The sequence below is a fragment of the Malus sylvestris genome, chromosome 9, assembly GCF_916048215.2.
Source record: "Malus sylvestris chromosome 9, drMalSylv7.2, whole genome shotgun sequence".
Taxonomy (NCBI): domain Eukaryota; kingdom Viridiplantae; phylum Streptophyta; class Magnoliopsida; order Rosales; family Rosaceae; genus Malus; species Malus sylvestris.
The window spans coordinates 33,567,155-33,584,316 of record NC_062268.1 but is presented as its reverse complement, the minus strand read 5'-3'; the positions used below and the strand labels follow the sequence as shown (position 1 = coordinate 33,584,316).

At 37.2% G+C, this 17,162-nt stretch overlaps 1 long non-coding RNA gene and 1 pseudogene across 2 annotated transcripts; both read right to left on the bottom strand.

Moving 5' to 3' along the window:
• LOC126633990 (protein DJ-1 homolog D-like) overlaps window positions 1-17,162 on the bottom strand; it is a 71,906-nt pseudogene that overhangs the window by 8,472 nt on the left and 46,272 nt on the right.
• Window positions 1,364-10,937, bottom strand: LOC126582135 (uncharacterized). 2 transcript variants are annotated; one of them, XR_007609276.1, is made up of 5 exons: window positions 10,566-10,937; window positions 10,323-10,482; window positions 9,817-10,217; window positions 2,551-2,982; window positions 1,364-1,596 (listed from the first exon to the last, which is right to left on the bottom strand). It is a non-coding gene; the product is annotated as an uncharacterized LOC126582135 (long non-coding RNA). The 2 variants fall into 2 exon arrangements; XR_007609275.1 differs by lacking the exon at window positions 9,817-10,217 and adding an exon at window positions 3,339-3,407 and having other exon boundaries at window positions 2,551-2,609.

Below are 17,162 nucleotides of genomic sequence, written 5' to 3'. Positions count from 1 at the left end.
TGAAGAGGGATGTAGAGCATTACTCGCGCCAGGTGATATTAGCTTCCTCTCTTTTCGTATATCTTCATATGAAGAGTTTTACTAAGTTATATTGAGCACTATGTTATTTATAGGTTATATTTTCCATTTTGCAGGAACACATGGAGCTAAGGAAGCGCTATCGTGAACTTACTGATCTACTGGTAATGTCACTCAAGAACACTTATTTACATGGTCAGATATCGCATCTTTATGGCACTTCTTATTCCATCTGTTTTCATGTTTCCATTTCCTTTTTTCTGTTTATCATACTTAAACTGCTTTGCAAGCTGCTACTATGCGCTTGAATGCATTTTATTACTGGTGGGATGCGAAGAAAGCTAGATATATGTGCTGGATTGTTTGATTAGTGTTAGGGTTTTAACAACTAATTGTTAGCAGCTAGAAGCTCTGGTTAGATGAATGCTAATTTGATTTTCCTTACAGTACTTGAGTGCCAGTTTCATAGTGTTTGTTCCCTGCTGGATACCTGCTATACAGTTTCATTTCTGTTTCTTCAAAACTTTCTTGGTCCTGAGATACATGCATATTGAGTACAATGAATATCCATTGTTCTCTAACTGTTGGGCTTTACTATCTTTGTAGCAGCCTGCCTAACATTTGTTAGGCTCTACACTCTACCATCCAATTTATGAAAAATTCTAAGATTGGATGATATTGATTGCAGAAATGAAAAAAATACTATGATATTAGAAAGGTGAATGTAATTGTGTTAGAAGAAGCGTCTAGCATGATGGGTAATATTTAAATTTTGTATTTCTAAATTTTTTTCGTTCTGGAGTATGATTTACCTCAATTGTTTTGTACTTTAATCTTTACTAATTTTCATTGTGGAGTATGATTTACCTCAACTAACAACTTTTCATTGTTTAACTTTTTCCTCCCTTAGATAGTTGCATATGTTTGATTTGTTAATCTGCTTCTTACACATGTTGTTTCCTAATGGTGTAGGTGGGTTGCCGGATGCATGTGCAGATTACTCGAATAGACGAAGCTAAGAATGACTTAGTATTGAGTGAGAAAGAAGCTTGGGTCAGTTGGATTTTGACATTGGATTTATTCATGTTTTTTGTTGCTTGCAATGTTCTCTCATTGTTTGTTCTGAGATTCTGTGATCTTATTTTTCATAGGAACTGACGTTGGTTTGCCATATAATGTTTCAGGAACTAATACAACAACTAAACACCTTGCTTAGCTCTCAAGACACATACTTAACAGGTTAACAAACACTAACCTATAAACTGATCTGCTGAGCTGGAACATTAACCTCTGTTTACATCCCTGCCACTCATCTTTTGGCACTTATCAATAGCAAAATCTAGAGTTGCTGAAACCCCAATTTTAATGAATATTATTTTTAGTTGATAATTGACACACCCCGTCCCGAAGGAGGGCATGCTGGCCGTCACGTGAGAGTGACGTAACCATTTGCACAGTACGGAAGCTTTAAGATACAATTTATAAGTTGATACACCCGAAGGTGAGTCCTAATTTTGTCCAATCTGTCAGAACACCGTCGAATTCCTCGTAGTCACCACACCTTTGTGATTCCTGAACCTGGAGGGGCGCAAAACCAAAATTGAGTGGGTCAGTAAAACAATTCTTTTCCAAATCCAAACATTTCTCAAAACGTTGTAACTCCTCTCCGTAAAACTTGTATACTTTCCCAGAAATGTAAAATATAAATATACATATATATTCTCAAAACTTCATTTTTACTATCTCAACATTTTTCTTTATCAATCATGCCATGCCATGTCTAATTCAACAGTTAAGTATGGATGCATCAACAATAATCATATCAGGTGCAAGAAAGTAATCAACCGGATGCCCTCTAATAGCCCTGTACGGTTGAACCTAGAGCTCAAAATCTATCACTCTCACTCTGTCGGAGTCACCAACTGTGACCTGTACAGCCTATTGCCGGAGTCACTAGCTGTAACCTGTACGGCCTTCTGCACATAAGTCGAAACCACCTAATGTAGTCTGTACGACTTAATGGTTAATATTACGCTCTAGTGCTTCTCTCATCAATCATCTGTGCACATAATCTAAGGTCACCCACCAGTCGAAATCTCACTAACACTCTTCGACTGGCCCGTCGCACCCACTCCGCGTGGACTGTGCGACCAGCATCTACTTGGATCCAAGGCGAGCGTGCGATGCGGTGAATACTATAAGCACTAAACCATGGTGCAGGATTTGAGCTCAATATACATCAACATTATCATAACAGTATTTAAATACTCACCTGATACTCACATGTGCGTCCGCCGCACCAATTCATACATATGCATCATATATCAATTCATATCATTTCATGCATGGCAATTCGATTCACGTTTTTCATATAATTCTATATACTTTTCGCATACTTCTATGCATGGCATTTCAACTAATATATCTCATATACTTTTATACATTTTCATTTAAAACATAATTTCATGCATTTTCAATTTCTGGGAAAACGGCAAGTATATATGTATACGGAAAACAAAACTGCCCACTCACCTGGAGTTCGCCCTACAACTCCCTAGCACAATACGCCAAGGCGTCATGACGATCGGCGCCTAAAACAATAATCAATTCCAACCTTAGAATTCATATCGATAGAATATATAACTTATATAAAATACGTCACTATGTAGATCGATCCGGAAGATCTGCCACTCAGATTTTAAATCCATAACTTCCAAAGGTCCACAATATATCTCTAGGATAACATTCTAAAATTTCATTACCATCCAACGGTCGGATCTCCGTCAATTTCCAAAACTAAGTGACGGTTAACATTTTATTTTATGAACTTACAATTCCAATTCCGGAAGATCCGTAACTCGGATTCCCAATCCGTAAGTTCCAATAATCCTCAAATATTACGTATTACAACGTATCAAAGTTTGGTAACGATCCAACGGTCGGATCATCAATTCACATTTTCACCTAATACGAAAACTATAAAACGTTATTCGAACACCTAACCAACAATCCTTAATACCTTTCTCATACGGTGCTCAATTTGGGTATATGAATATACCACAGTGATCTACTCGACGTCACGGACGTCGACATATTTTTAAAATAATTTTTACTGTAGCACGCGCCCCTACGCGCCAAGGAAGGCACGGGTCCACGCGCCCCCACGCGCACATTCTTCTTCCTTGGGTCGCCGGACTGGTTTTTCCGGCGGCCGTTTTCTGGGCAGTTTTTCAAATTGCCATAACTTTGTCATTTCTCAACGAAATCAAGTGATTCAAAAACGAAAGTTGTAGCCCTTGAAGAGACAAAGAAAATGGTACCTTGAACAACACCTAGTTCGCCGTGGTTTGGCCGGAAACTTCCTCGAAAGCCTCGGAGGTCGCCGGAAACTGGGTAAGATTCAAATGAGTATAACTTCTTCAATACTCAACGCAATTGAGTGAAACAAAAAGGAAAGTTGTAGTACTTGACGAGACGAAGAGATTGATACCTACCTCGACTCCTAACTGGCCGGGGATTCGCCAGAAAAAGCCTCGAAAGCTCCGGCCAAACTTTGAACTTGTCGATCTTCGTGTTCTTACGTCCAAAAACTTCCAACGAAGCACTCCGAGCTTCCTTGGGACCTCACTAAGCTCACTATGAGCTTGAATTGTCCTAAAAATCAAACAACAAAAAGTTCATGAATAGTGCCAAACTCGGACCTCGAGTTTTCAACGCGAAAACGAAGGATTCCTTACCTGAAAATGGTGTCTACGTGATCGTGGAGGTTCCAGGAGTTCGATGGTGGTCTTAACTCCGTCGTTGGTGGAAATTTAAGGTTGTTTTGTGGTTGGTTTGGTTCGAACGGAGAAGAAGAGTGAGAGAGAGAGTGAGAGAGTCGTGAGGGAAGAGAGAGAGAGAGACAGCATGCAGAAAATAGGGAGAGGATTGAGGGGTATGGGGATCCCACGTGGTCCTTTTGCAATCCCCAACTCCAAACCACAAAATTTTAACCTAAAAATCTAAGTTCCATCCTTATTAAATTCCATTTTATTTTCAAAACTTAGGAACCTAGATAATTATCAACTTGAGCTTCACATACTTAGTATTTCTTAAGGGCAATTTCGTCCATTCACAGCCACGAATGTAATATTTTGGAACGGGCTGTGACAATCTACCCACCTTATAAAATTTCGTCCCCGAAATTTCATACAATCATAATCCACCAATACTCATAAAATGTCCTCGGGTAAATCTCTCTCATCCGATTCTCTTTCTCCAACATAAATATTTTACTGAATGATTTTCTTCACAAAACTTTTACCCCTTACACTGCCTTAATTCTCAGTACATTCTTTTTCCAATCCAAAGTCGTCATTAGCTCCTCACTAATTAGATCCAGTTTAATTCTCAATAGTTACACCAGAATCCCATGTGACAAATCTGCCACCTAGTGACAACGCATCGAACACAAAATACATTATGTGCCTTAGCCAATTCTGAAGGCATCACAAACTTGTATGCAACTTCGTCGATTCCTTTAATGATCAAAATGGACTGATGTGTTCAAGACTTATCTTGTCTTCCTTTCTGAATCTTACTATTTCTGTTCATGGTGAAATTCCAAAAATATCAAACCATTTACCTTACACACTCGATTAGTGGCATATCCATCTGTTGATCTCTTTTGCCATTCCTGGTTACTTCAGGTTAACTTAATCACCTGAATACTTTGAGGAGACTCATCCATAGTCTCAGGGTCTACTAAAACTCTTTCTTGATCGAATCTTTCTCTATTCAGAAGCATTTCATTCACACGACACGCTTCAGGGACCCTATGGCGTTATTTCGGAAACTGCGCACCCAACATACTTAAGAAACTCAGCAGTTCCGTAATCCAATTCTCTTTCCATAAAACAAATAAGTACCGTTGTCCTGTCTGGGAAAAAGTTATTACTCAATACTGGAGTAAATATACTAACTTGTTACGTTGCCCAACCATCACTTCACATTCGATCGTAACCATCTTGTATACAAGGAAACTTGTACACATAGTCCAAAGTAATATCTTTCCATTTCCGTTTCGAAACAGAAAATAGCTGTCTCAATCCAAAGGTTTATTTCTTTTTGCCTCAATCTGCTGACCAATAAAAATGTCGAATGGTATGATAAACCTTATTACTTTCGGAATATTGCAGAAGCTGAACAGTGTACTTCGTCCAAAATTGCTTGCTTTAAACCCACAGCATTAGGCACATACTTTTCGTTTGCTTGTATTCACATACCATTTGAGTCTCGAGTACGACCTTACCAAAAGGCCTAACTTGAAACTTAGCAAGTATAACTTCTTCTCGATCTTTCATTCTTAACTTTACTTTAGTTGGTTTCCAATCCACAAGAAGATAATCATGGCAAGCGTACCAGATATTAATTCTTACTGCAGTCTTCTTATCAAGTGCTTCAGCTACAACAATTCACGATCACCCTGATCGTACAATCATAATCACTAAGTAATTCAATCCACCTTTGTTGCCTCATATTAAAATCCTTCCGAGTAAACAGATATTGGAGACTCTTTTGATTTGTAAAATCTTGCATTCTTATCAACATAGAATGTCTCCATAACTTCACAGCAAGGATGGTAATCGTGACTTCCAAATCACCAGTAGGGTAATTCATCTTATGAGGTTCCATTTGTCATGAAACATATGCAATCACCCTAACATTTGCATTAATACATATCCAAGAACATTTAATGTAACATCACCATATACCGATAATTATCGCTATCTTCTGGGAATATTAAAATACGTGCATGAGTGAGGAAATACTTCAGTTGTTGAATCCTTTGCTCACAATTTCCTTCCCACTCATACATAACCTCTTTTCTCAACAGTCTCGTCAATGACAAAACAATGACTGAAAAATCTTTCACAACCATCCAAGATAGCCTGGTAAGCTAAGAAATTCCAAATCTCAATTACAGCTCGTGGTTGTTCCAATTCCTCAATTTCTGGTATCTTTTAAGGATTCACTTGAATACCTTAAGAATATATAACAAATCTCAGAATGCCACCTGATTCATCTAACTTTAACATTTGCTACTTAGCATACAACCAACGTTCTCTCAATCTTTGCTTCACCAACTTAATATGTTTACATGCTCTGCTCTGGCTCAGAATATGCCAGAATATCTTCAATGAAAATGATATCTATTTATCAAGGCATTATTGGAATACTTCATCCAATAACTCATAAAACAGCATGAGTATCCATATAGCATCACCAAACTTCATAAAGACTATAATGAGTCCAGAAAAACAATCTTAGGAACAACGTTACTCATAATCTTCAATTGATAATAAACAGACTTCAAGTCAATCTTTGAAAATATACAAGCACCTTTGAACTGATCAAATGAGCGTCAATACACCACAATGGATAACGGTTCTCATTCGTTACCCGATTCCATTATCTATAATCAATGAACAATCTCTAAGTCCATTTTCTTTCTCACCAACAAACTGGTACTCCTCAACAGTGTTGTACTAGGTTGAATAAAACTTTTATCAACCAATTCTCTCAACTGAATTTCCAATTCCCTTAACTCATCATGAACCAATCTTTAACATAAATTTATACCTGGCAACAAATCAATAGTGAACCTCATATCTCTGCCTGAAGGCAATCCAGGTATACTTTCAAGGAAGACATCAAGAAAGTCTAACCCATTTTGACATTATTCACACTACTCCAAACAACATCATTTAGCACCACATGAGCTAATATTTTTGACAGCCTTTCGAAAACAATCTCTTTGCTCTCACATCATAAATAATGGCCTGACTCAATCCACTTTGCATACTTACAAAAGTAATCTCTGGTCATCCAGATCGATGGAAAGTACTGGTTTCTCGTAACATTTCGTCTTGTCACAATTATAACCAACCAATCTAATGGAACAGAATTAACTGATACAATATATATTCTATTATTATTAAGCATTCTAAATAAGTACAATACTAACATAAAATAACCTACCGGTTTGCTTGCTTAACGAATCCACGAATGAGTTATTAATATTACGGTCTGCATCCCGCAATACTGATAAATCATCGTTGTCTCGATAAGTAGGCAACCACTCTCAAAGATATAACATTACTATTTTGTCACTCAATGCAAAATACATACACTCGTCTCAACTACATTTATTTACTACTCTCTAGGTAATAACATACATAATAAGAAATATATAAGCCGAAGTCAACTAGAATGACCAATACGGCTGATTCAACTCTTATCTCAATAATACGTCGGCCGGATCCACTCCGCGTGGTCGGTACGGCCGAGCCTATAACTCACCAATTTCTCATGTGTCAATCGAATCCACTTCTCATGGTCTGTATGGCTGAACATATAACTCATCAAATCTCTCTGTACTCACGGTCAATCCGACCAAACTACTAAGTCCATAACTCTGCTGAATCGACACTATGATATCATGGAAAATTGTTGAGTACAACTGATTCTAGGGACGATTCACAATTTTGTGTCCCCTCTGTTCACATAAACACATTCATTAATTTCACACTTCCCAAAGTGTTAATTTTGTACCTGCTGCACAAGGTACATTTCCTTTACTCGAGACACCTTGTCTCAAATATCTGGGATTACCAGTATATCCATCACTTTTACTCTGACCAGCGACATTAAAACCTCAGCTGGAAGAATTAACTCTAGCTTCACTTCTTTCGAAGCTCTGAATCTTTCTATATCCTTGATATGACGAATCATTAACTTTATCGTCTTCTTTTGATTCCCATTCAATTCTTATTCTTCTTTATTCTCGTTGCTCATGTTCTCAGAGTCCTCAAGACTCAACAGCATCTCGTATATTCCTGGTAAGAAGTATAATGGATAATGGTCACCCAAAATACCCCCTGTCAGAAGGAAGATTCCTTTGACTTGCATAATCTGAAACATCTTTTCCAAATGGTTAAACCGTTACTTCGTTCCCTCAGGTTCATCATTCCATAAGGTGATTCAAATTCAACTCATAACCCGTCTTAAAATGTCCCTTTTTATAATAGACTGAATCACCATAATAATAGTTTTCCCTAAACCGCTATATTAGGGAGACTAAATTCCTCTAACTAAGTGGCTTGTTACGAGGCGGTGTAGTTCTGACAGAATTCACTAGAACTTCTCAAAATGTCCAAGATTGCAACCCTGCTCTGATACCAACTGACACACCCCGTCCCGAAGGAGGGCATGTTGGCCGTCACGTGAGAGTGACGTAACCATTTGCACAGTACGGAAGCTTTAAGATACAATTTATAAGTTGATACACCCGAAGGTGAGTCCTAATTTTGTCCAATCTGTCAGAACACCGTCGAATTCCTCGTAGTCACCACACCTTTGTGATTCCTGAACCTGGAGGGGCGCAAAACCAAAATTGAGTGGGTCAGTAAAACAATTCTTTTCCAAATCCAAACATTTCTCAAAACGTTGTAACCCCTCTCCGTAAAACTTGTATACTTTCCCAGAAATGTAAAATATAAATATACATATATATTCTCAAAACTTCATTTTTACTATCTCAACATTTTTCTTTATCAATCATGCCATGCCATGTCTAATTCAACAGTTAAGTATGGATGCATCAACAATAATCATATCAGGTGCAAGAAAGAAATCAACCGGAGGCCCTCTAATAGCCCTGTACGGTTGAACCTAGAGCTTAAAATCTATTACTCTCACTCTGCCGGAGTCACCAACTGTGACCTGTACGGCCTATTGCCGGAGTCACTAGCTGTAACCTGTACGGCCTTCTGCACATAAGTCGGAACCACCTAATGTAGTCTGTACGACTTAATGGTTAATATTACGCTCTAGTGCTTCTCTCATCAATCATCTGTGCACATAATCTAAGGTCACCAACCAGTCGAAATCTCACTAACACTCTTCGACTGGCCCGTCGCACCCACTCCGCGTGGACTGTGCGACCAGCATCTACTTGGATCCAAGGCGAGCGTGCGATGCGGTGAAAACTATAAGCACTAAACCATGGTGCAGGATTTGAGCTCAATATACATCAACATTATCATAACAGTATTTAAATACTCACCTGATACTCACCTGTGCGTCCGCCGCACCAATTCATACATATGCATCATATATCAATTCATATCATTTCATGCATGGCAATTCGATTCACGTTTTTCATATAATTCTATATACTTTTCGCATACTTCTATGCATGGCATTTCAACTAATATATCTCATATACTTTTATACATTTTCATTTAAAACATAATTTCATGCATTTTCAATTTCTGGGAAAACGGCAAGTATATATGTATACGGAAAACAAAACTGCCCACTCACCTGGAGTTCGCCCTACAACTCCCTAGCACAATACACCAAGGCGTCATGACGATCGGCGCCTAAAACAATAATCAATTCCAACCTTAGAATTCATATCGATAGAATATATAACTTATATAAAATACGTCACTACGTAGATCGATCCGGAAGATCTGCCACTCAGATTTTAAATCCATAACTTCCAGAGGTCCACAATATATCTCTAGGATAACATTCTAAAATTTCATTACCATCCAACGGTCGGATCTCCGTCAATTTCCAAAACTAAGTGACGGTTAACATTTTATTTTATGAACTTACAATTCCAATTCCGGAAGATCCGTAACTCGGATTCCCAATCCGTAAGTTCCAATAATCCTCACATATTACGTATTACAACGTATCAAAGTTTGGTAACGATCCAACGGTCGGATCATCAATTCACATTTTCACCTAATGCGAAAACTATAAAACGTTATTCGAACACCTAACCAACAATCCTTAATAACTTTCTCATACGGTGCTCAATTTGGGTATATGAATATACCACAGTGATCTACTCGACGTCACGGACGTCGACATATTTTTAAAATAATTTTTACTGTAGCACGCGCCCCTACGCGCCCCCACGCGCACCTTCTTCTTCCTTGGGTCGCCGGACTGGTTTTTCCGGCGGCCGTTTTCTGGGCAGTTTTTCAAATTGCCATAACTTTGTCATTTCTCAACGAAATCAAGTGATTCAAAAACGAAAGTTGTAGCCCTTGAAGAGATAAAGAGAATGGTACATTAAACAACACCTAGTTCGCCGTGGTTTGGCCGGAAACTTCCTCGAAAGCCTCGGAGGTCGCCGGAAACTGGGTAAGATTCAAATGAGTATAACTTCTTCAATACTCAACGAAATTGAGTGAAACAAAAAGGAAAGTTGTAGTACTTGATGAGACGAAGAGATTGATACCTACCTCGACTCCTAACTCGCCGGGGATTCGCTGGAAAAAGCCTCGAAAGCTCCGGCCAAACTTTGAACTTGTCAATCTCCGTGTTCTTACGTCCAAAAACTTCCAACGAAGCACTCCGAGCTTCCTTGGGACCTCACTAAGCTCACTATGAGCTTGGATTGTCCTAAAAATCAACCAACAAAAAGTTCATGAATAGTGCCAAACTCAGACCTCGAGTTTTCAACGCGAAAACGAAGGATTCCTTACCTGAAAATGGTGTCTACGTGATCGTGGAGGTTCCAGGAGTTCGATGGTGGTCTTAACTCCGTCGTGGGTGGAAGTTTAAGGTTGTTTTGTGGTTGGTTTGGTTCGAACGGAGAAGAAGAGTGACAGAGAGAGTGAGAGAGTCGTGAGGGAAGAGAGAGAGAGACAGCATGCAGAAAATAGGGAGAGGATTGAGGGGTGTGGGGATCCCACGTGGTCCTTTTCCAATCCCCAACTCCAAACCACAAAATTTTAACCTAAAAATCTAAGTTCCATCCTTATTAAATTCCATTTTATTTTCAAAACTTAGGAACCTAGATAATTATCAACTTGAGCTTCACATACTTAGTATTTCTTAAGGGCAATTTCGTCCATTCACAGCCGGAACGGGCTGTGACAATAATTAAAATTAATTGATGATTAATCTATTCCATTGTGCATTATTTTATCACCAAATACTTTGAATATTCATTAGCAAAAGATATAGGGTTCACTATTTAATCAATAGAATTTTGATGGTGGATTGCATTTCCTGAGTTATAAATGTGGTGAATCCATTATTTACTAGTTGAATAATCATAATGTTTTGGCCTCTTACCTTGAATTTTGTTCAAATTGAAGAAGTCACATGTTTCTTTCCGTTGTTGAGGTAATCTCTCTGTTGAAAGCTTCTATTTCTTTTTTTCTTTTTTCTTTTTTTTTTTCATTTGGGTAGATTTTTTTTTATTTCATGGATTTATGTATTTTTTTCAGAGAATTCGAAATGAAATAAGAATAGCAGATTGAGCATAAACAAATTGATGAAATTTTTATTTGAGCGTTGGTCCTTTTTTGATTTGTTGAGGTTTGGAATTATTTGAGTTTTTTTGCTGTTAGTACTGTGAAGGATGCTTGGCAATCGCGAAATGGGGGCTACCTCTTTGGAAAGAGAAGTCTTGCTGTCTAACCTCTCACGAATTACAAACAAGGTGCTTTCTTGATGGAAAAACCACTGAACCAGTAGAACTTTCCTCGGTTCTTCAATTCGATTCGAATAATTTTTTTACCCAGAAAGCCAGCGTTTCCTAGTGAGTTTTACAGCTTTCTTAATGTTTTTGTGATTTTGGATTTGCAAATTTGTTTTCTGTTCAAATTTCCTTTTGTGATTTTGGAGGTTTTGTTTATCGATTCTCTCACTCATCTCTCAGCTCTCTCTCACTTTTTAGGTATATGCCATTGGATTCCGTTTGTTGCTGCTGATTTGCAGATAAAGCTTCAATTACCATATAAAGTTTACATTTTTCATGATTTCTTGAATTTGGGTTTTAAACAAAGGAAATACTGCTAGATTCTTATCTTATGTGCAAATTACTGGCGATTTGGATTGGTGCCTGAGATTTAGAGAATGATTGTAGCTTTAATTTCTTTTACCTTCATTATTACTGTTTTCAAAATTTTTATTGCTGGGTATGGATAATTTGTAGTCTGTGAGGGCTTCAATATGTTGGAATTTTGAATGGTTATTGCTTCATCGGAATTTGGGTGGTCCAAATTTTGAATTAGAAGAAACCCATTTGATTAATATTTTTGGTGGATTGGTTCTCTGTGTTTTCTCTGCTATTTCTCCCCCAGTTGGAAAGTGGAAGCCCCAACTTTAAGCTCAGAGCTTGAATTTCTCAATCGTTCATTTCTCTGCACTCTCATCAGTCACTCTTGATCCTCTATCTGAAGAACTGGGTAATTTTCCAGCTCTATCAAGTAATACTCCATTTAATTGCTTAATTGAGGTGTTTCGTTTCTCTTTTTCGCTCTTTCATCAGTTCATTGGCTTTGATGTTGGGCTTAAGTAAATGGGAAATCATTAATTGGCATTGTTCAAGATATAATTCTGTGTTTTTGGTTTTGTGAAACGATTTGGCTAATGAAGATAGTGGATAAAATAATTTTTTCGTTATGAAAGAGAACATTGTTCTTCATTTGCCTACGGTTTTTACTACAAAGTTAAACTACTATGCTTTTGTTCAATTGATTGCAACTCATGCCGCAGTTTGCTTCTAATCCTCTACGGTTAGCTTCCATACAGTATGTTGCAAGTTTGAGGATATCTCTACATCTTAATTTTTGCTCTCTCTAGTTGCTTCAAGTTTGTAATTTTACGTGTTACACTGCTACTTGATTTGATTATAAAAATGCAAAACAAAATCCATCCATGATTTACAAATGGCTTTTTTTATTAGCATCCCAAAAAATGTTGAATGCACCCCACATTAAAATTTAATATTAAATAACTTATTTTCCCCACTATGCAATGACAATTTTGACCTTATTGGTTTAAAAAAAATAAAATAAAAATACCTAAATACACCCTAAATCACTTTTAGCGTATTATTTATCTTTTCAACTATCAAAACCATCCCACCCTGCATTGTTGAACAAAACCCTAACCAATGAAACTACAAACATGTTGATTGAGAAAAATTGCTTTTGACGAATGGAATACGAAATCGATGTTTCGGAAGCTTCACATGAGGTAAGACTTCATATTTTTCATTGTTTTAGTGATTTCGACGTCATCAATAATTATTTAAAATTGCGTTTGTTGCGTTATTTAAACTTCTATATTCATATTCATCTTTTAGGGATCATAAGGATCCCTGCGGCTGTTCATCAGTTTCTTTGCTGATAGGGTTTTGTTGATTTTTGGGCTTTATTTTTCTATGAGAAACTCTATAATCTGGTTACTGGCATGAAATATTTATTCTGAAAGTAAACCATATATGAAGTTCATTGGATATTAGCAGTGTATTAAAAGCGTGAGGCGTGGGCGAGGCGTCCGAAGGGAAGCCCGGCCTAGGCGTGAGGTGTGAGGTGTGAGGCGAAGCCTCACGGAACCTAAATTTTTTAATATATACACTGAGCGTACACATATATTATATTAAAAATAAGAAGATTATTAATCAATAATCACCATGAGCACACACATATATTATAAATATATATATACACACATATATATACATATATTATATTATATATGCATAAAATAGAGGATGAAAAGCACAATGAGCACACATATAACAATGCATGCAAACAACACACATCCATTATATAAAATAAAAATCAGAAAAAATGCATAGAGACAAAAGTGCAAGGAAGAGGTATGAGGCAGTTAAAATCCTACCCAAAATTTGGGTTTGGGAGTAAAGAAAAAGAAAAAAAAAATACTCACTGAGGCGCGCCTAGGTGGCTCCGGTGAAGCCTTTCGCCCACTCCAGCAAAACTGAGGCGTTAGCCATGGCGCCCAGTCTCAAGGGCGCCCTAGGCGCACCTCGAGGCGAGTTTTTTAAAACATTGGATATTAGTCAGTATAATGCCAGAAATTAAGTTGTCACAAGGTTGACTCTTCCCAATTTATGTACTGTATGAAAGTTTTGTATGAGTAGCATTTGTGAAATACAATTATCCCATGGTTATGGTGTCAAGGGAACTATGAAATCTTGGGTGGGGATGAAGGGGGTGATAAACCAGTCTCTTCTTTGGTTCATGCGACAGGTTCCGACTCCAACAAGGACAAGGAGATTCAATCCAACTCTGACTAGGACATTCATTCCTATTCCCACATGGACACACGAGCAACAGCCTAGTCCAAGATTGATTAGTAGTTCTTTTCCTATATTGATTGTAATTATGTTTTCTGTATCCTACTACACTATTACTTTGTAACCCTATATATATATATATATATATATAAATGATAATTGGCTCACTCATTCATTGAGTTGAGATTCATATATAACATCTTTCAGGGGAGGCATGACCCTTATGGCCTTAACTATGTTTCATCGGTGGTGCGGGATAGTTGTCCATCTTTTCAGTTGTCATGAGGACCAAGCAAGAAAGAGAGACATATCTCATGAAAGTTTATTGTCTTTCATGAAAATTGTGAGAAACTTAGAGTTTTTATTGATTTTCACTTTCATTTTTTTGGGTGTGATGGTTCTTTATTATGCATTCTTTATTGTGGATAATGAATAATTATGTTTTGGATGTTATAGTCACTGAGTAACCCTTGATTACTATACAAACTTATAGCTTAATTTTACACAATCCAGCCGCCCCTACGCATCAATATACGAGACAGTTCCCTGAGGCAATAAAGCAATACATTACTATTGCGATTGATGTCCTTGGAAATGGTAATTGTGGATATAGAGTCATAGCTGAGGCAACGGGATTTGGTCAAGATTCATGGCCAAGGGTACGTAAGGACCTATTGGCGGAAGTACGTGGTTGCCCATTCCTATATGAGCATGCTTTTGGTTGGAAAGAGAGGCGTGTTGAGATTGACCAAGCACTTGACTATTTTGAAGATTCATATGCATCAGAATTCTACTGGATGAATATGGGCCATCTTATAGCTTCATGTTATCGTGTAGTGGTGATTTTTTTTTATCCCGTTTGCAATGCCTCTCATTCTTACCTTTATATGTATTAGGAGATGATGACCCCCCTAATCTTCCTGAGATTGTAATTGGTAATAACAATCACTTTAAATAGGTACTAAGAGTTGACTTACTTTTTTTGCAACATTGAACGTTATTTTTGAAAACTAATTGACTCCTTTTATTTTGTACAACTACGTTTGGCACCAGAACATCCCATGCCACCGGTTGCACAAAATTGGCATACTTTTGCAGACGCTCGACACGTTTACGCCAACTACCAAGATCGTGTGGAACAATTTAAGCTATTACCAGGTCTAAATAATGTATCCACCACCGAAACAATGTGTCTTGATTGTGACTGATTTATGTTTTACAAACTGAACTGAAATATATTGATTGCCAGGCGAGAGTACATTTGTAAAAACAAGGTTTATTTTATTTTTTAATGGTATCTAGTGGGCATGCAAAGCAACCTTGAAAAATATTTGAGCTAATTCCCCAAGCCATAAAGGGCTGCACAAATAAACCTTCATCTGCAACAAAACGGCAACATCAGTTTTATTGTTCGTACTTCTAAAACATAACACTTATTAACCAACCATAAAGGGCTGCACAAATAAACCTTCATTTAAATTGTGTAAAGTTTGCAACACATCCACCTTTCCATCAGACGTAAGCTTCCTTGTAATAGAATGGCCCTACCTAACCAACACAATCATCTTAATTCCGATAATAAGTTCATAATTAATTCTTTCTGATACCTTTCGTGATGCTTACTTAGAAGACATGAGAAAGAAATTGAATTACTAACAGCCACAAAATGATCTATGCAACAATAACAAAAACCACAGATTGAGAAAATAAAATGGGGGCAGAAAAGAATATCTTATGAAACAATAGCATACAATCCAGTCCCATTAAACTTGAACATGCTAGATATGGGCCATCTTATAGCTTCATGTTATCATGTAGTGGTGATTTTTTTTATCCCATTTGCAATGTCTCTCATTCTTACCTTTATATGTATTAGGAGATGATGACCCCACTAATCTTCCTGAGATTGTAATTGGTAATGACAATCACTTTATATAGGTACTAAGAGTTGACTTACTTTTTTTGCAACATTGAATGTTGTTTTTGAAAACTAATTGACTCTTTTTATTTTGTACAGCTACATTTGGCACCAGAACATCCCATGCCACCGGTTGCACAAAATTGGCATACTTTTGCAGTAAATAACGCTCGACACCTTTATGCCAACTACCAAGATCGTGTGGAACAATTTAAGCTATTACCAGGTCTAAATAATGTATCCACCATCGAAACGATGTGTCTTGATTGTGACTAATTTATGTTTTACAAACTGAACTGAAATATATTGATTGCCAGGCAAGAGTACATTTGTAAAAACAAAATATTTGAGCTAATTCCCCAAGCCATAAAGGGCTGCACAAATAAACCTTCATCTGCAACAAAATGGCAACATCAGTTTCTGTTCGTACTTCTCAAACATAACACTTATTAACCAACCATAAAGGGCTGCACAAATAAACCTTCATTTAAATTGTGTAAAGTTTGCAACACATCCACCTTTCCATCTGACGTAAGCTTCCTTGTAATAGAATGGCCCTACATAACCAACACAATCATCTTAATTCTGATAATAAGTTCATAATTAATTCTTTCTGATACATTTCGTGATGCTTACTTAGAAAACATGAGAAAGAGATTGAATTACTAACAGCCACAAAATGATCTATGCAACAATAACAAAAACCACAGATTGAGAAAATAAAATGGGGCAGAAAAGAATATATTATGAAGCAATAGCATACAATCCAGTCCCATTAAACTTGAACAAGATAGTAACATGGTTATCACGTACATGAGATTAATCCCTCAAGCAACACAATGAGCAAACCCACTCCATACACTTGCTCCATATTTGACTGTAAGAAAACGGAAAAGGGTGACTCTGAGTGTTTGGTACAAAAGGGCGGTAACCCTTTTACATCAATTTCTTGTGGAGGAATATAAGGAGTATATTGAGGAATGTGGGGTGTATAGAAGATGTGGGGTGTATGTACAAAATATAAGGTGTATATTGAGAATGTGGGGTGTGGGGGTATTATGGGAAAATATGTGGGGTGTATTAAGATAATTTTTAAGGGAAAAA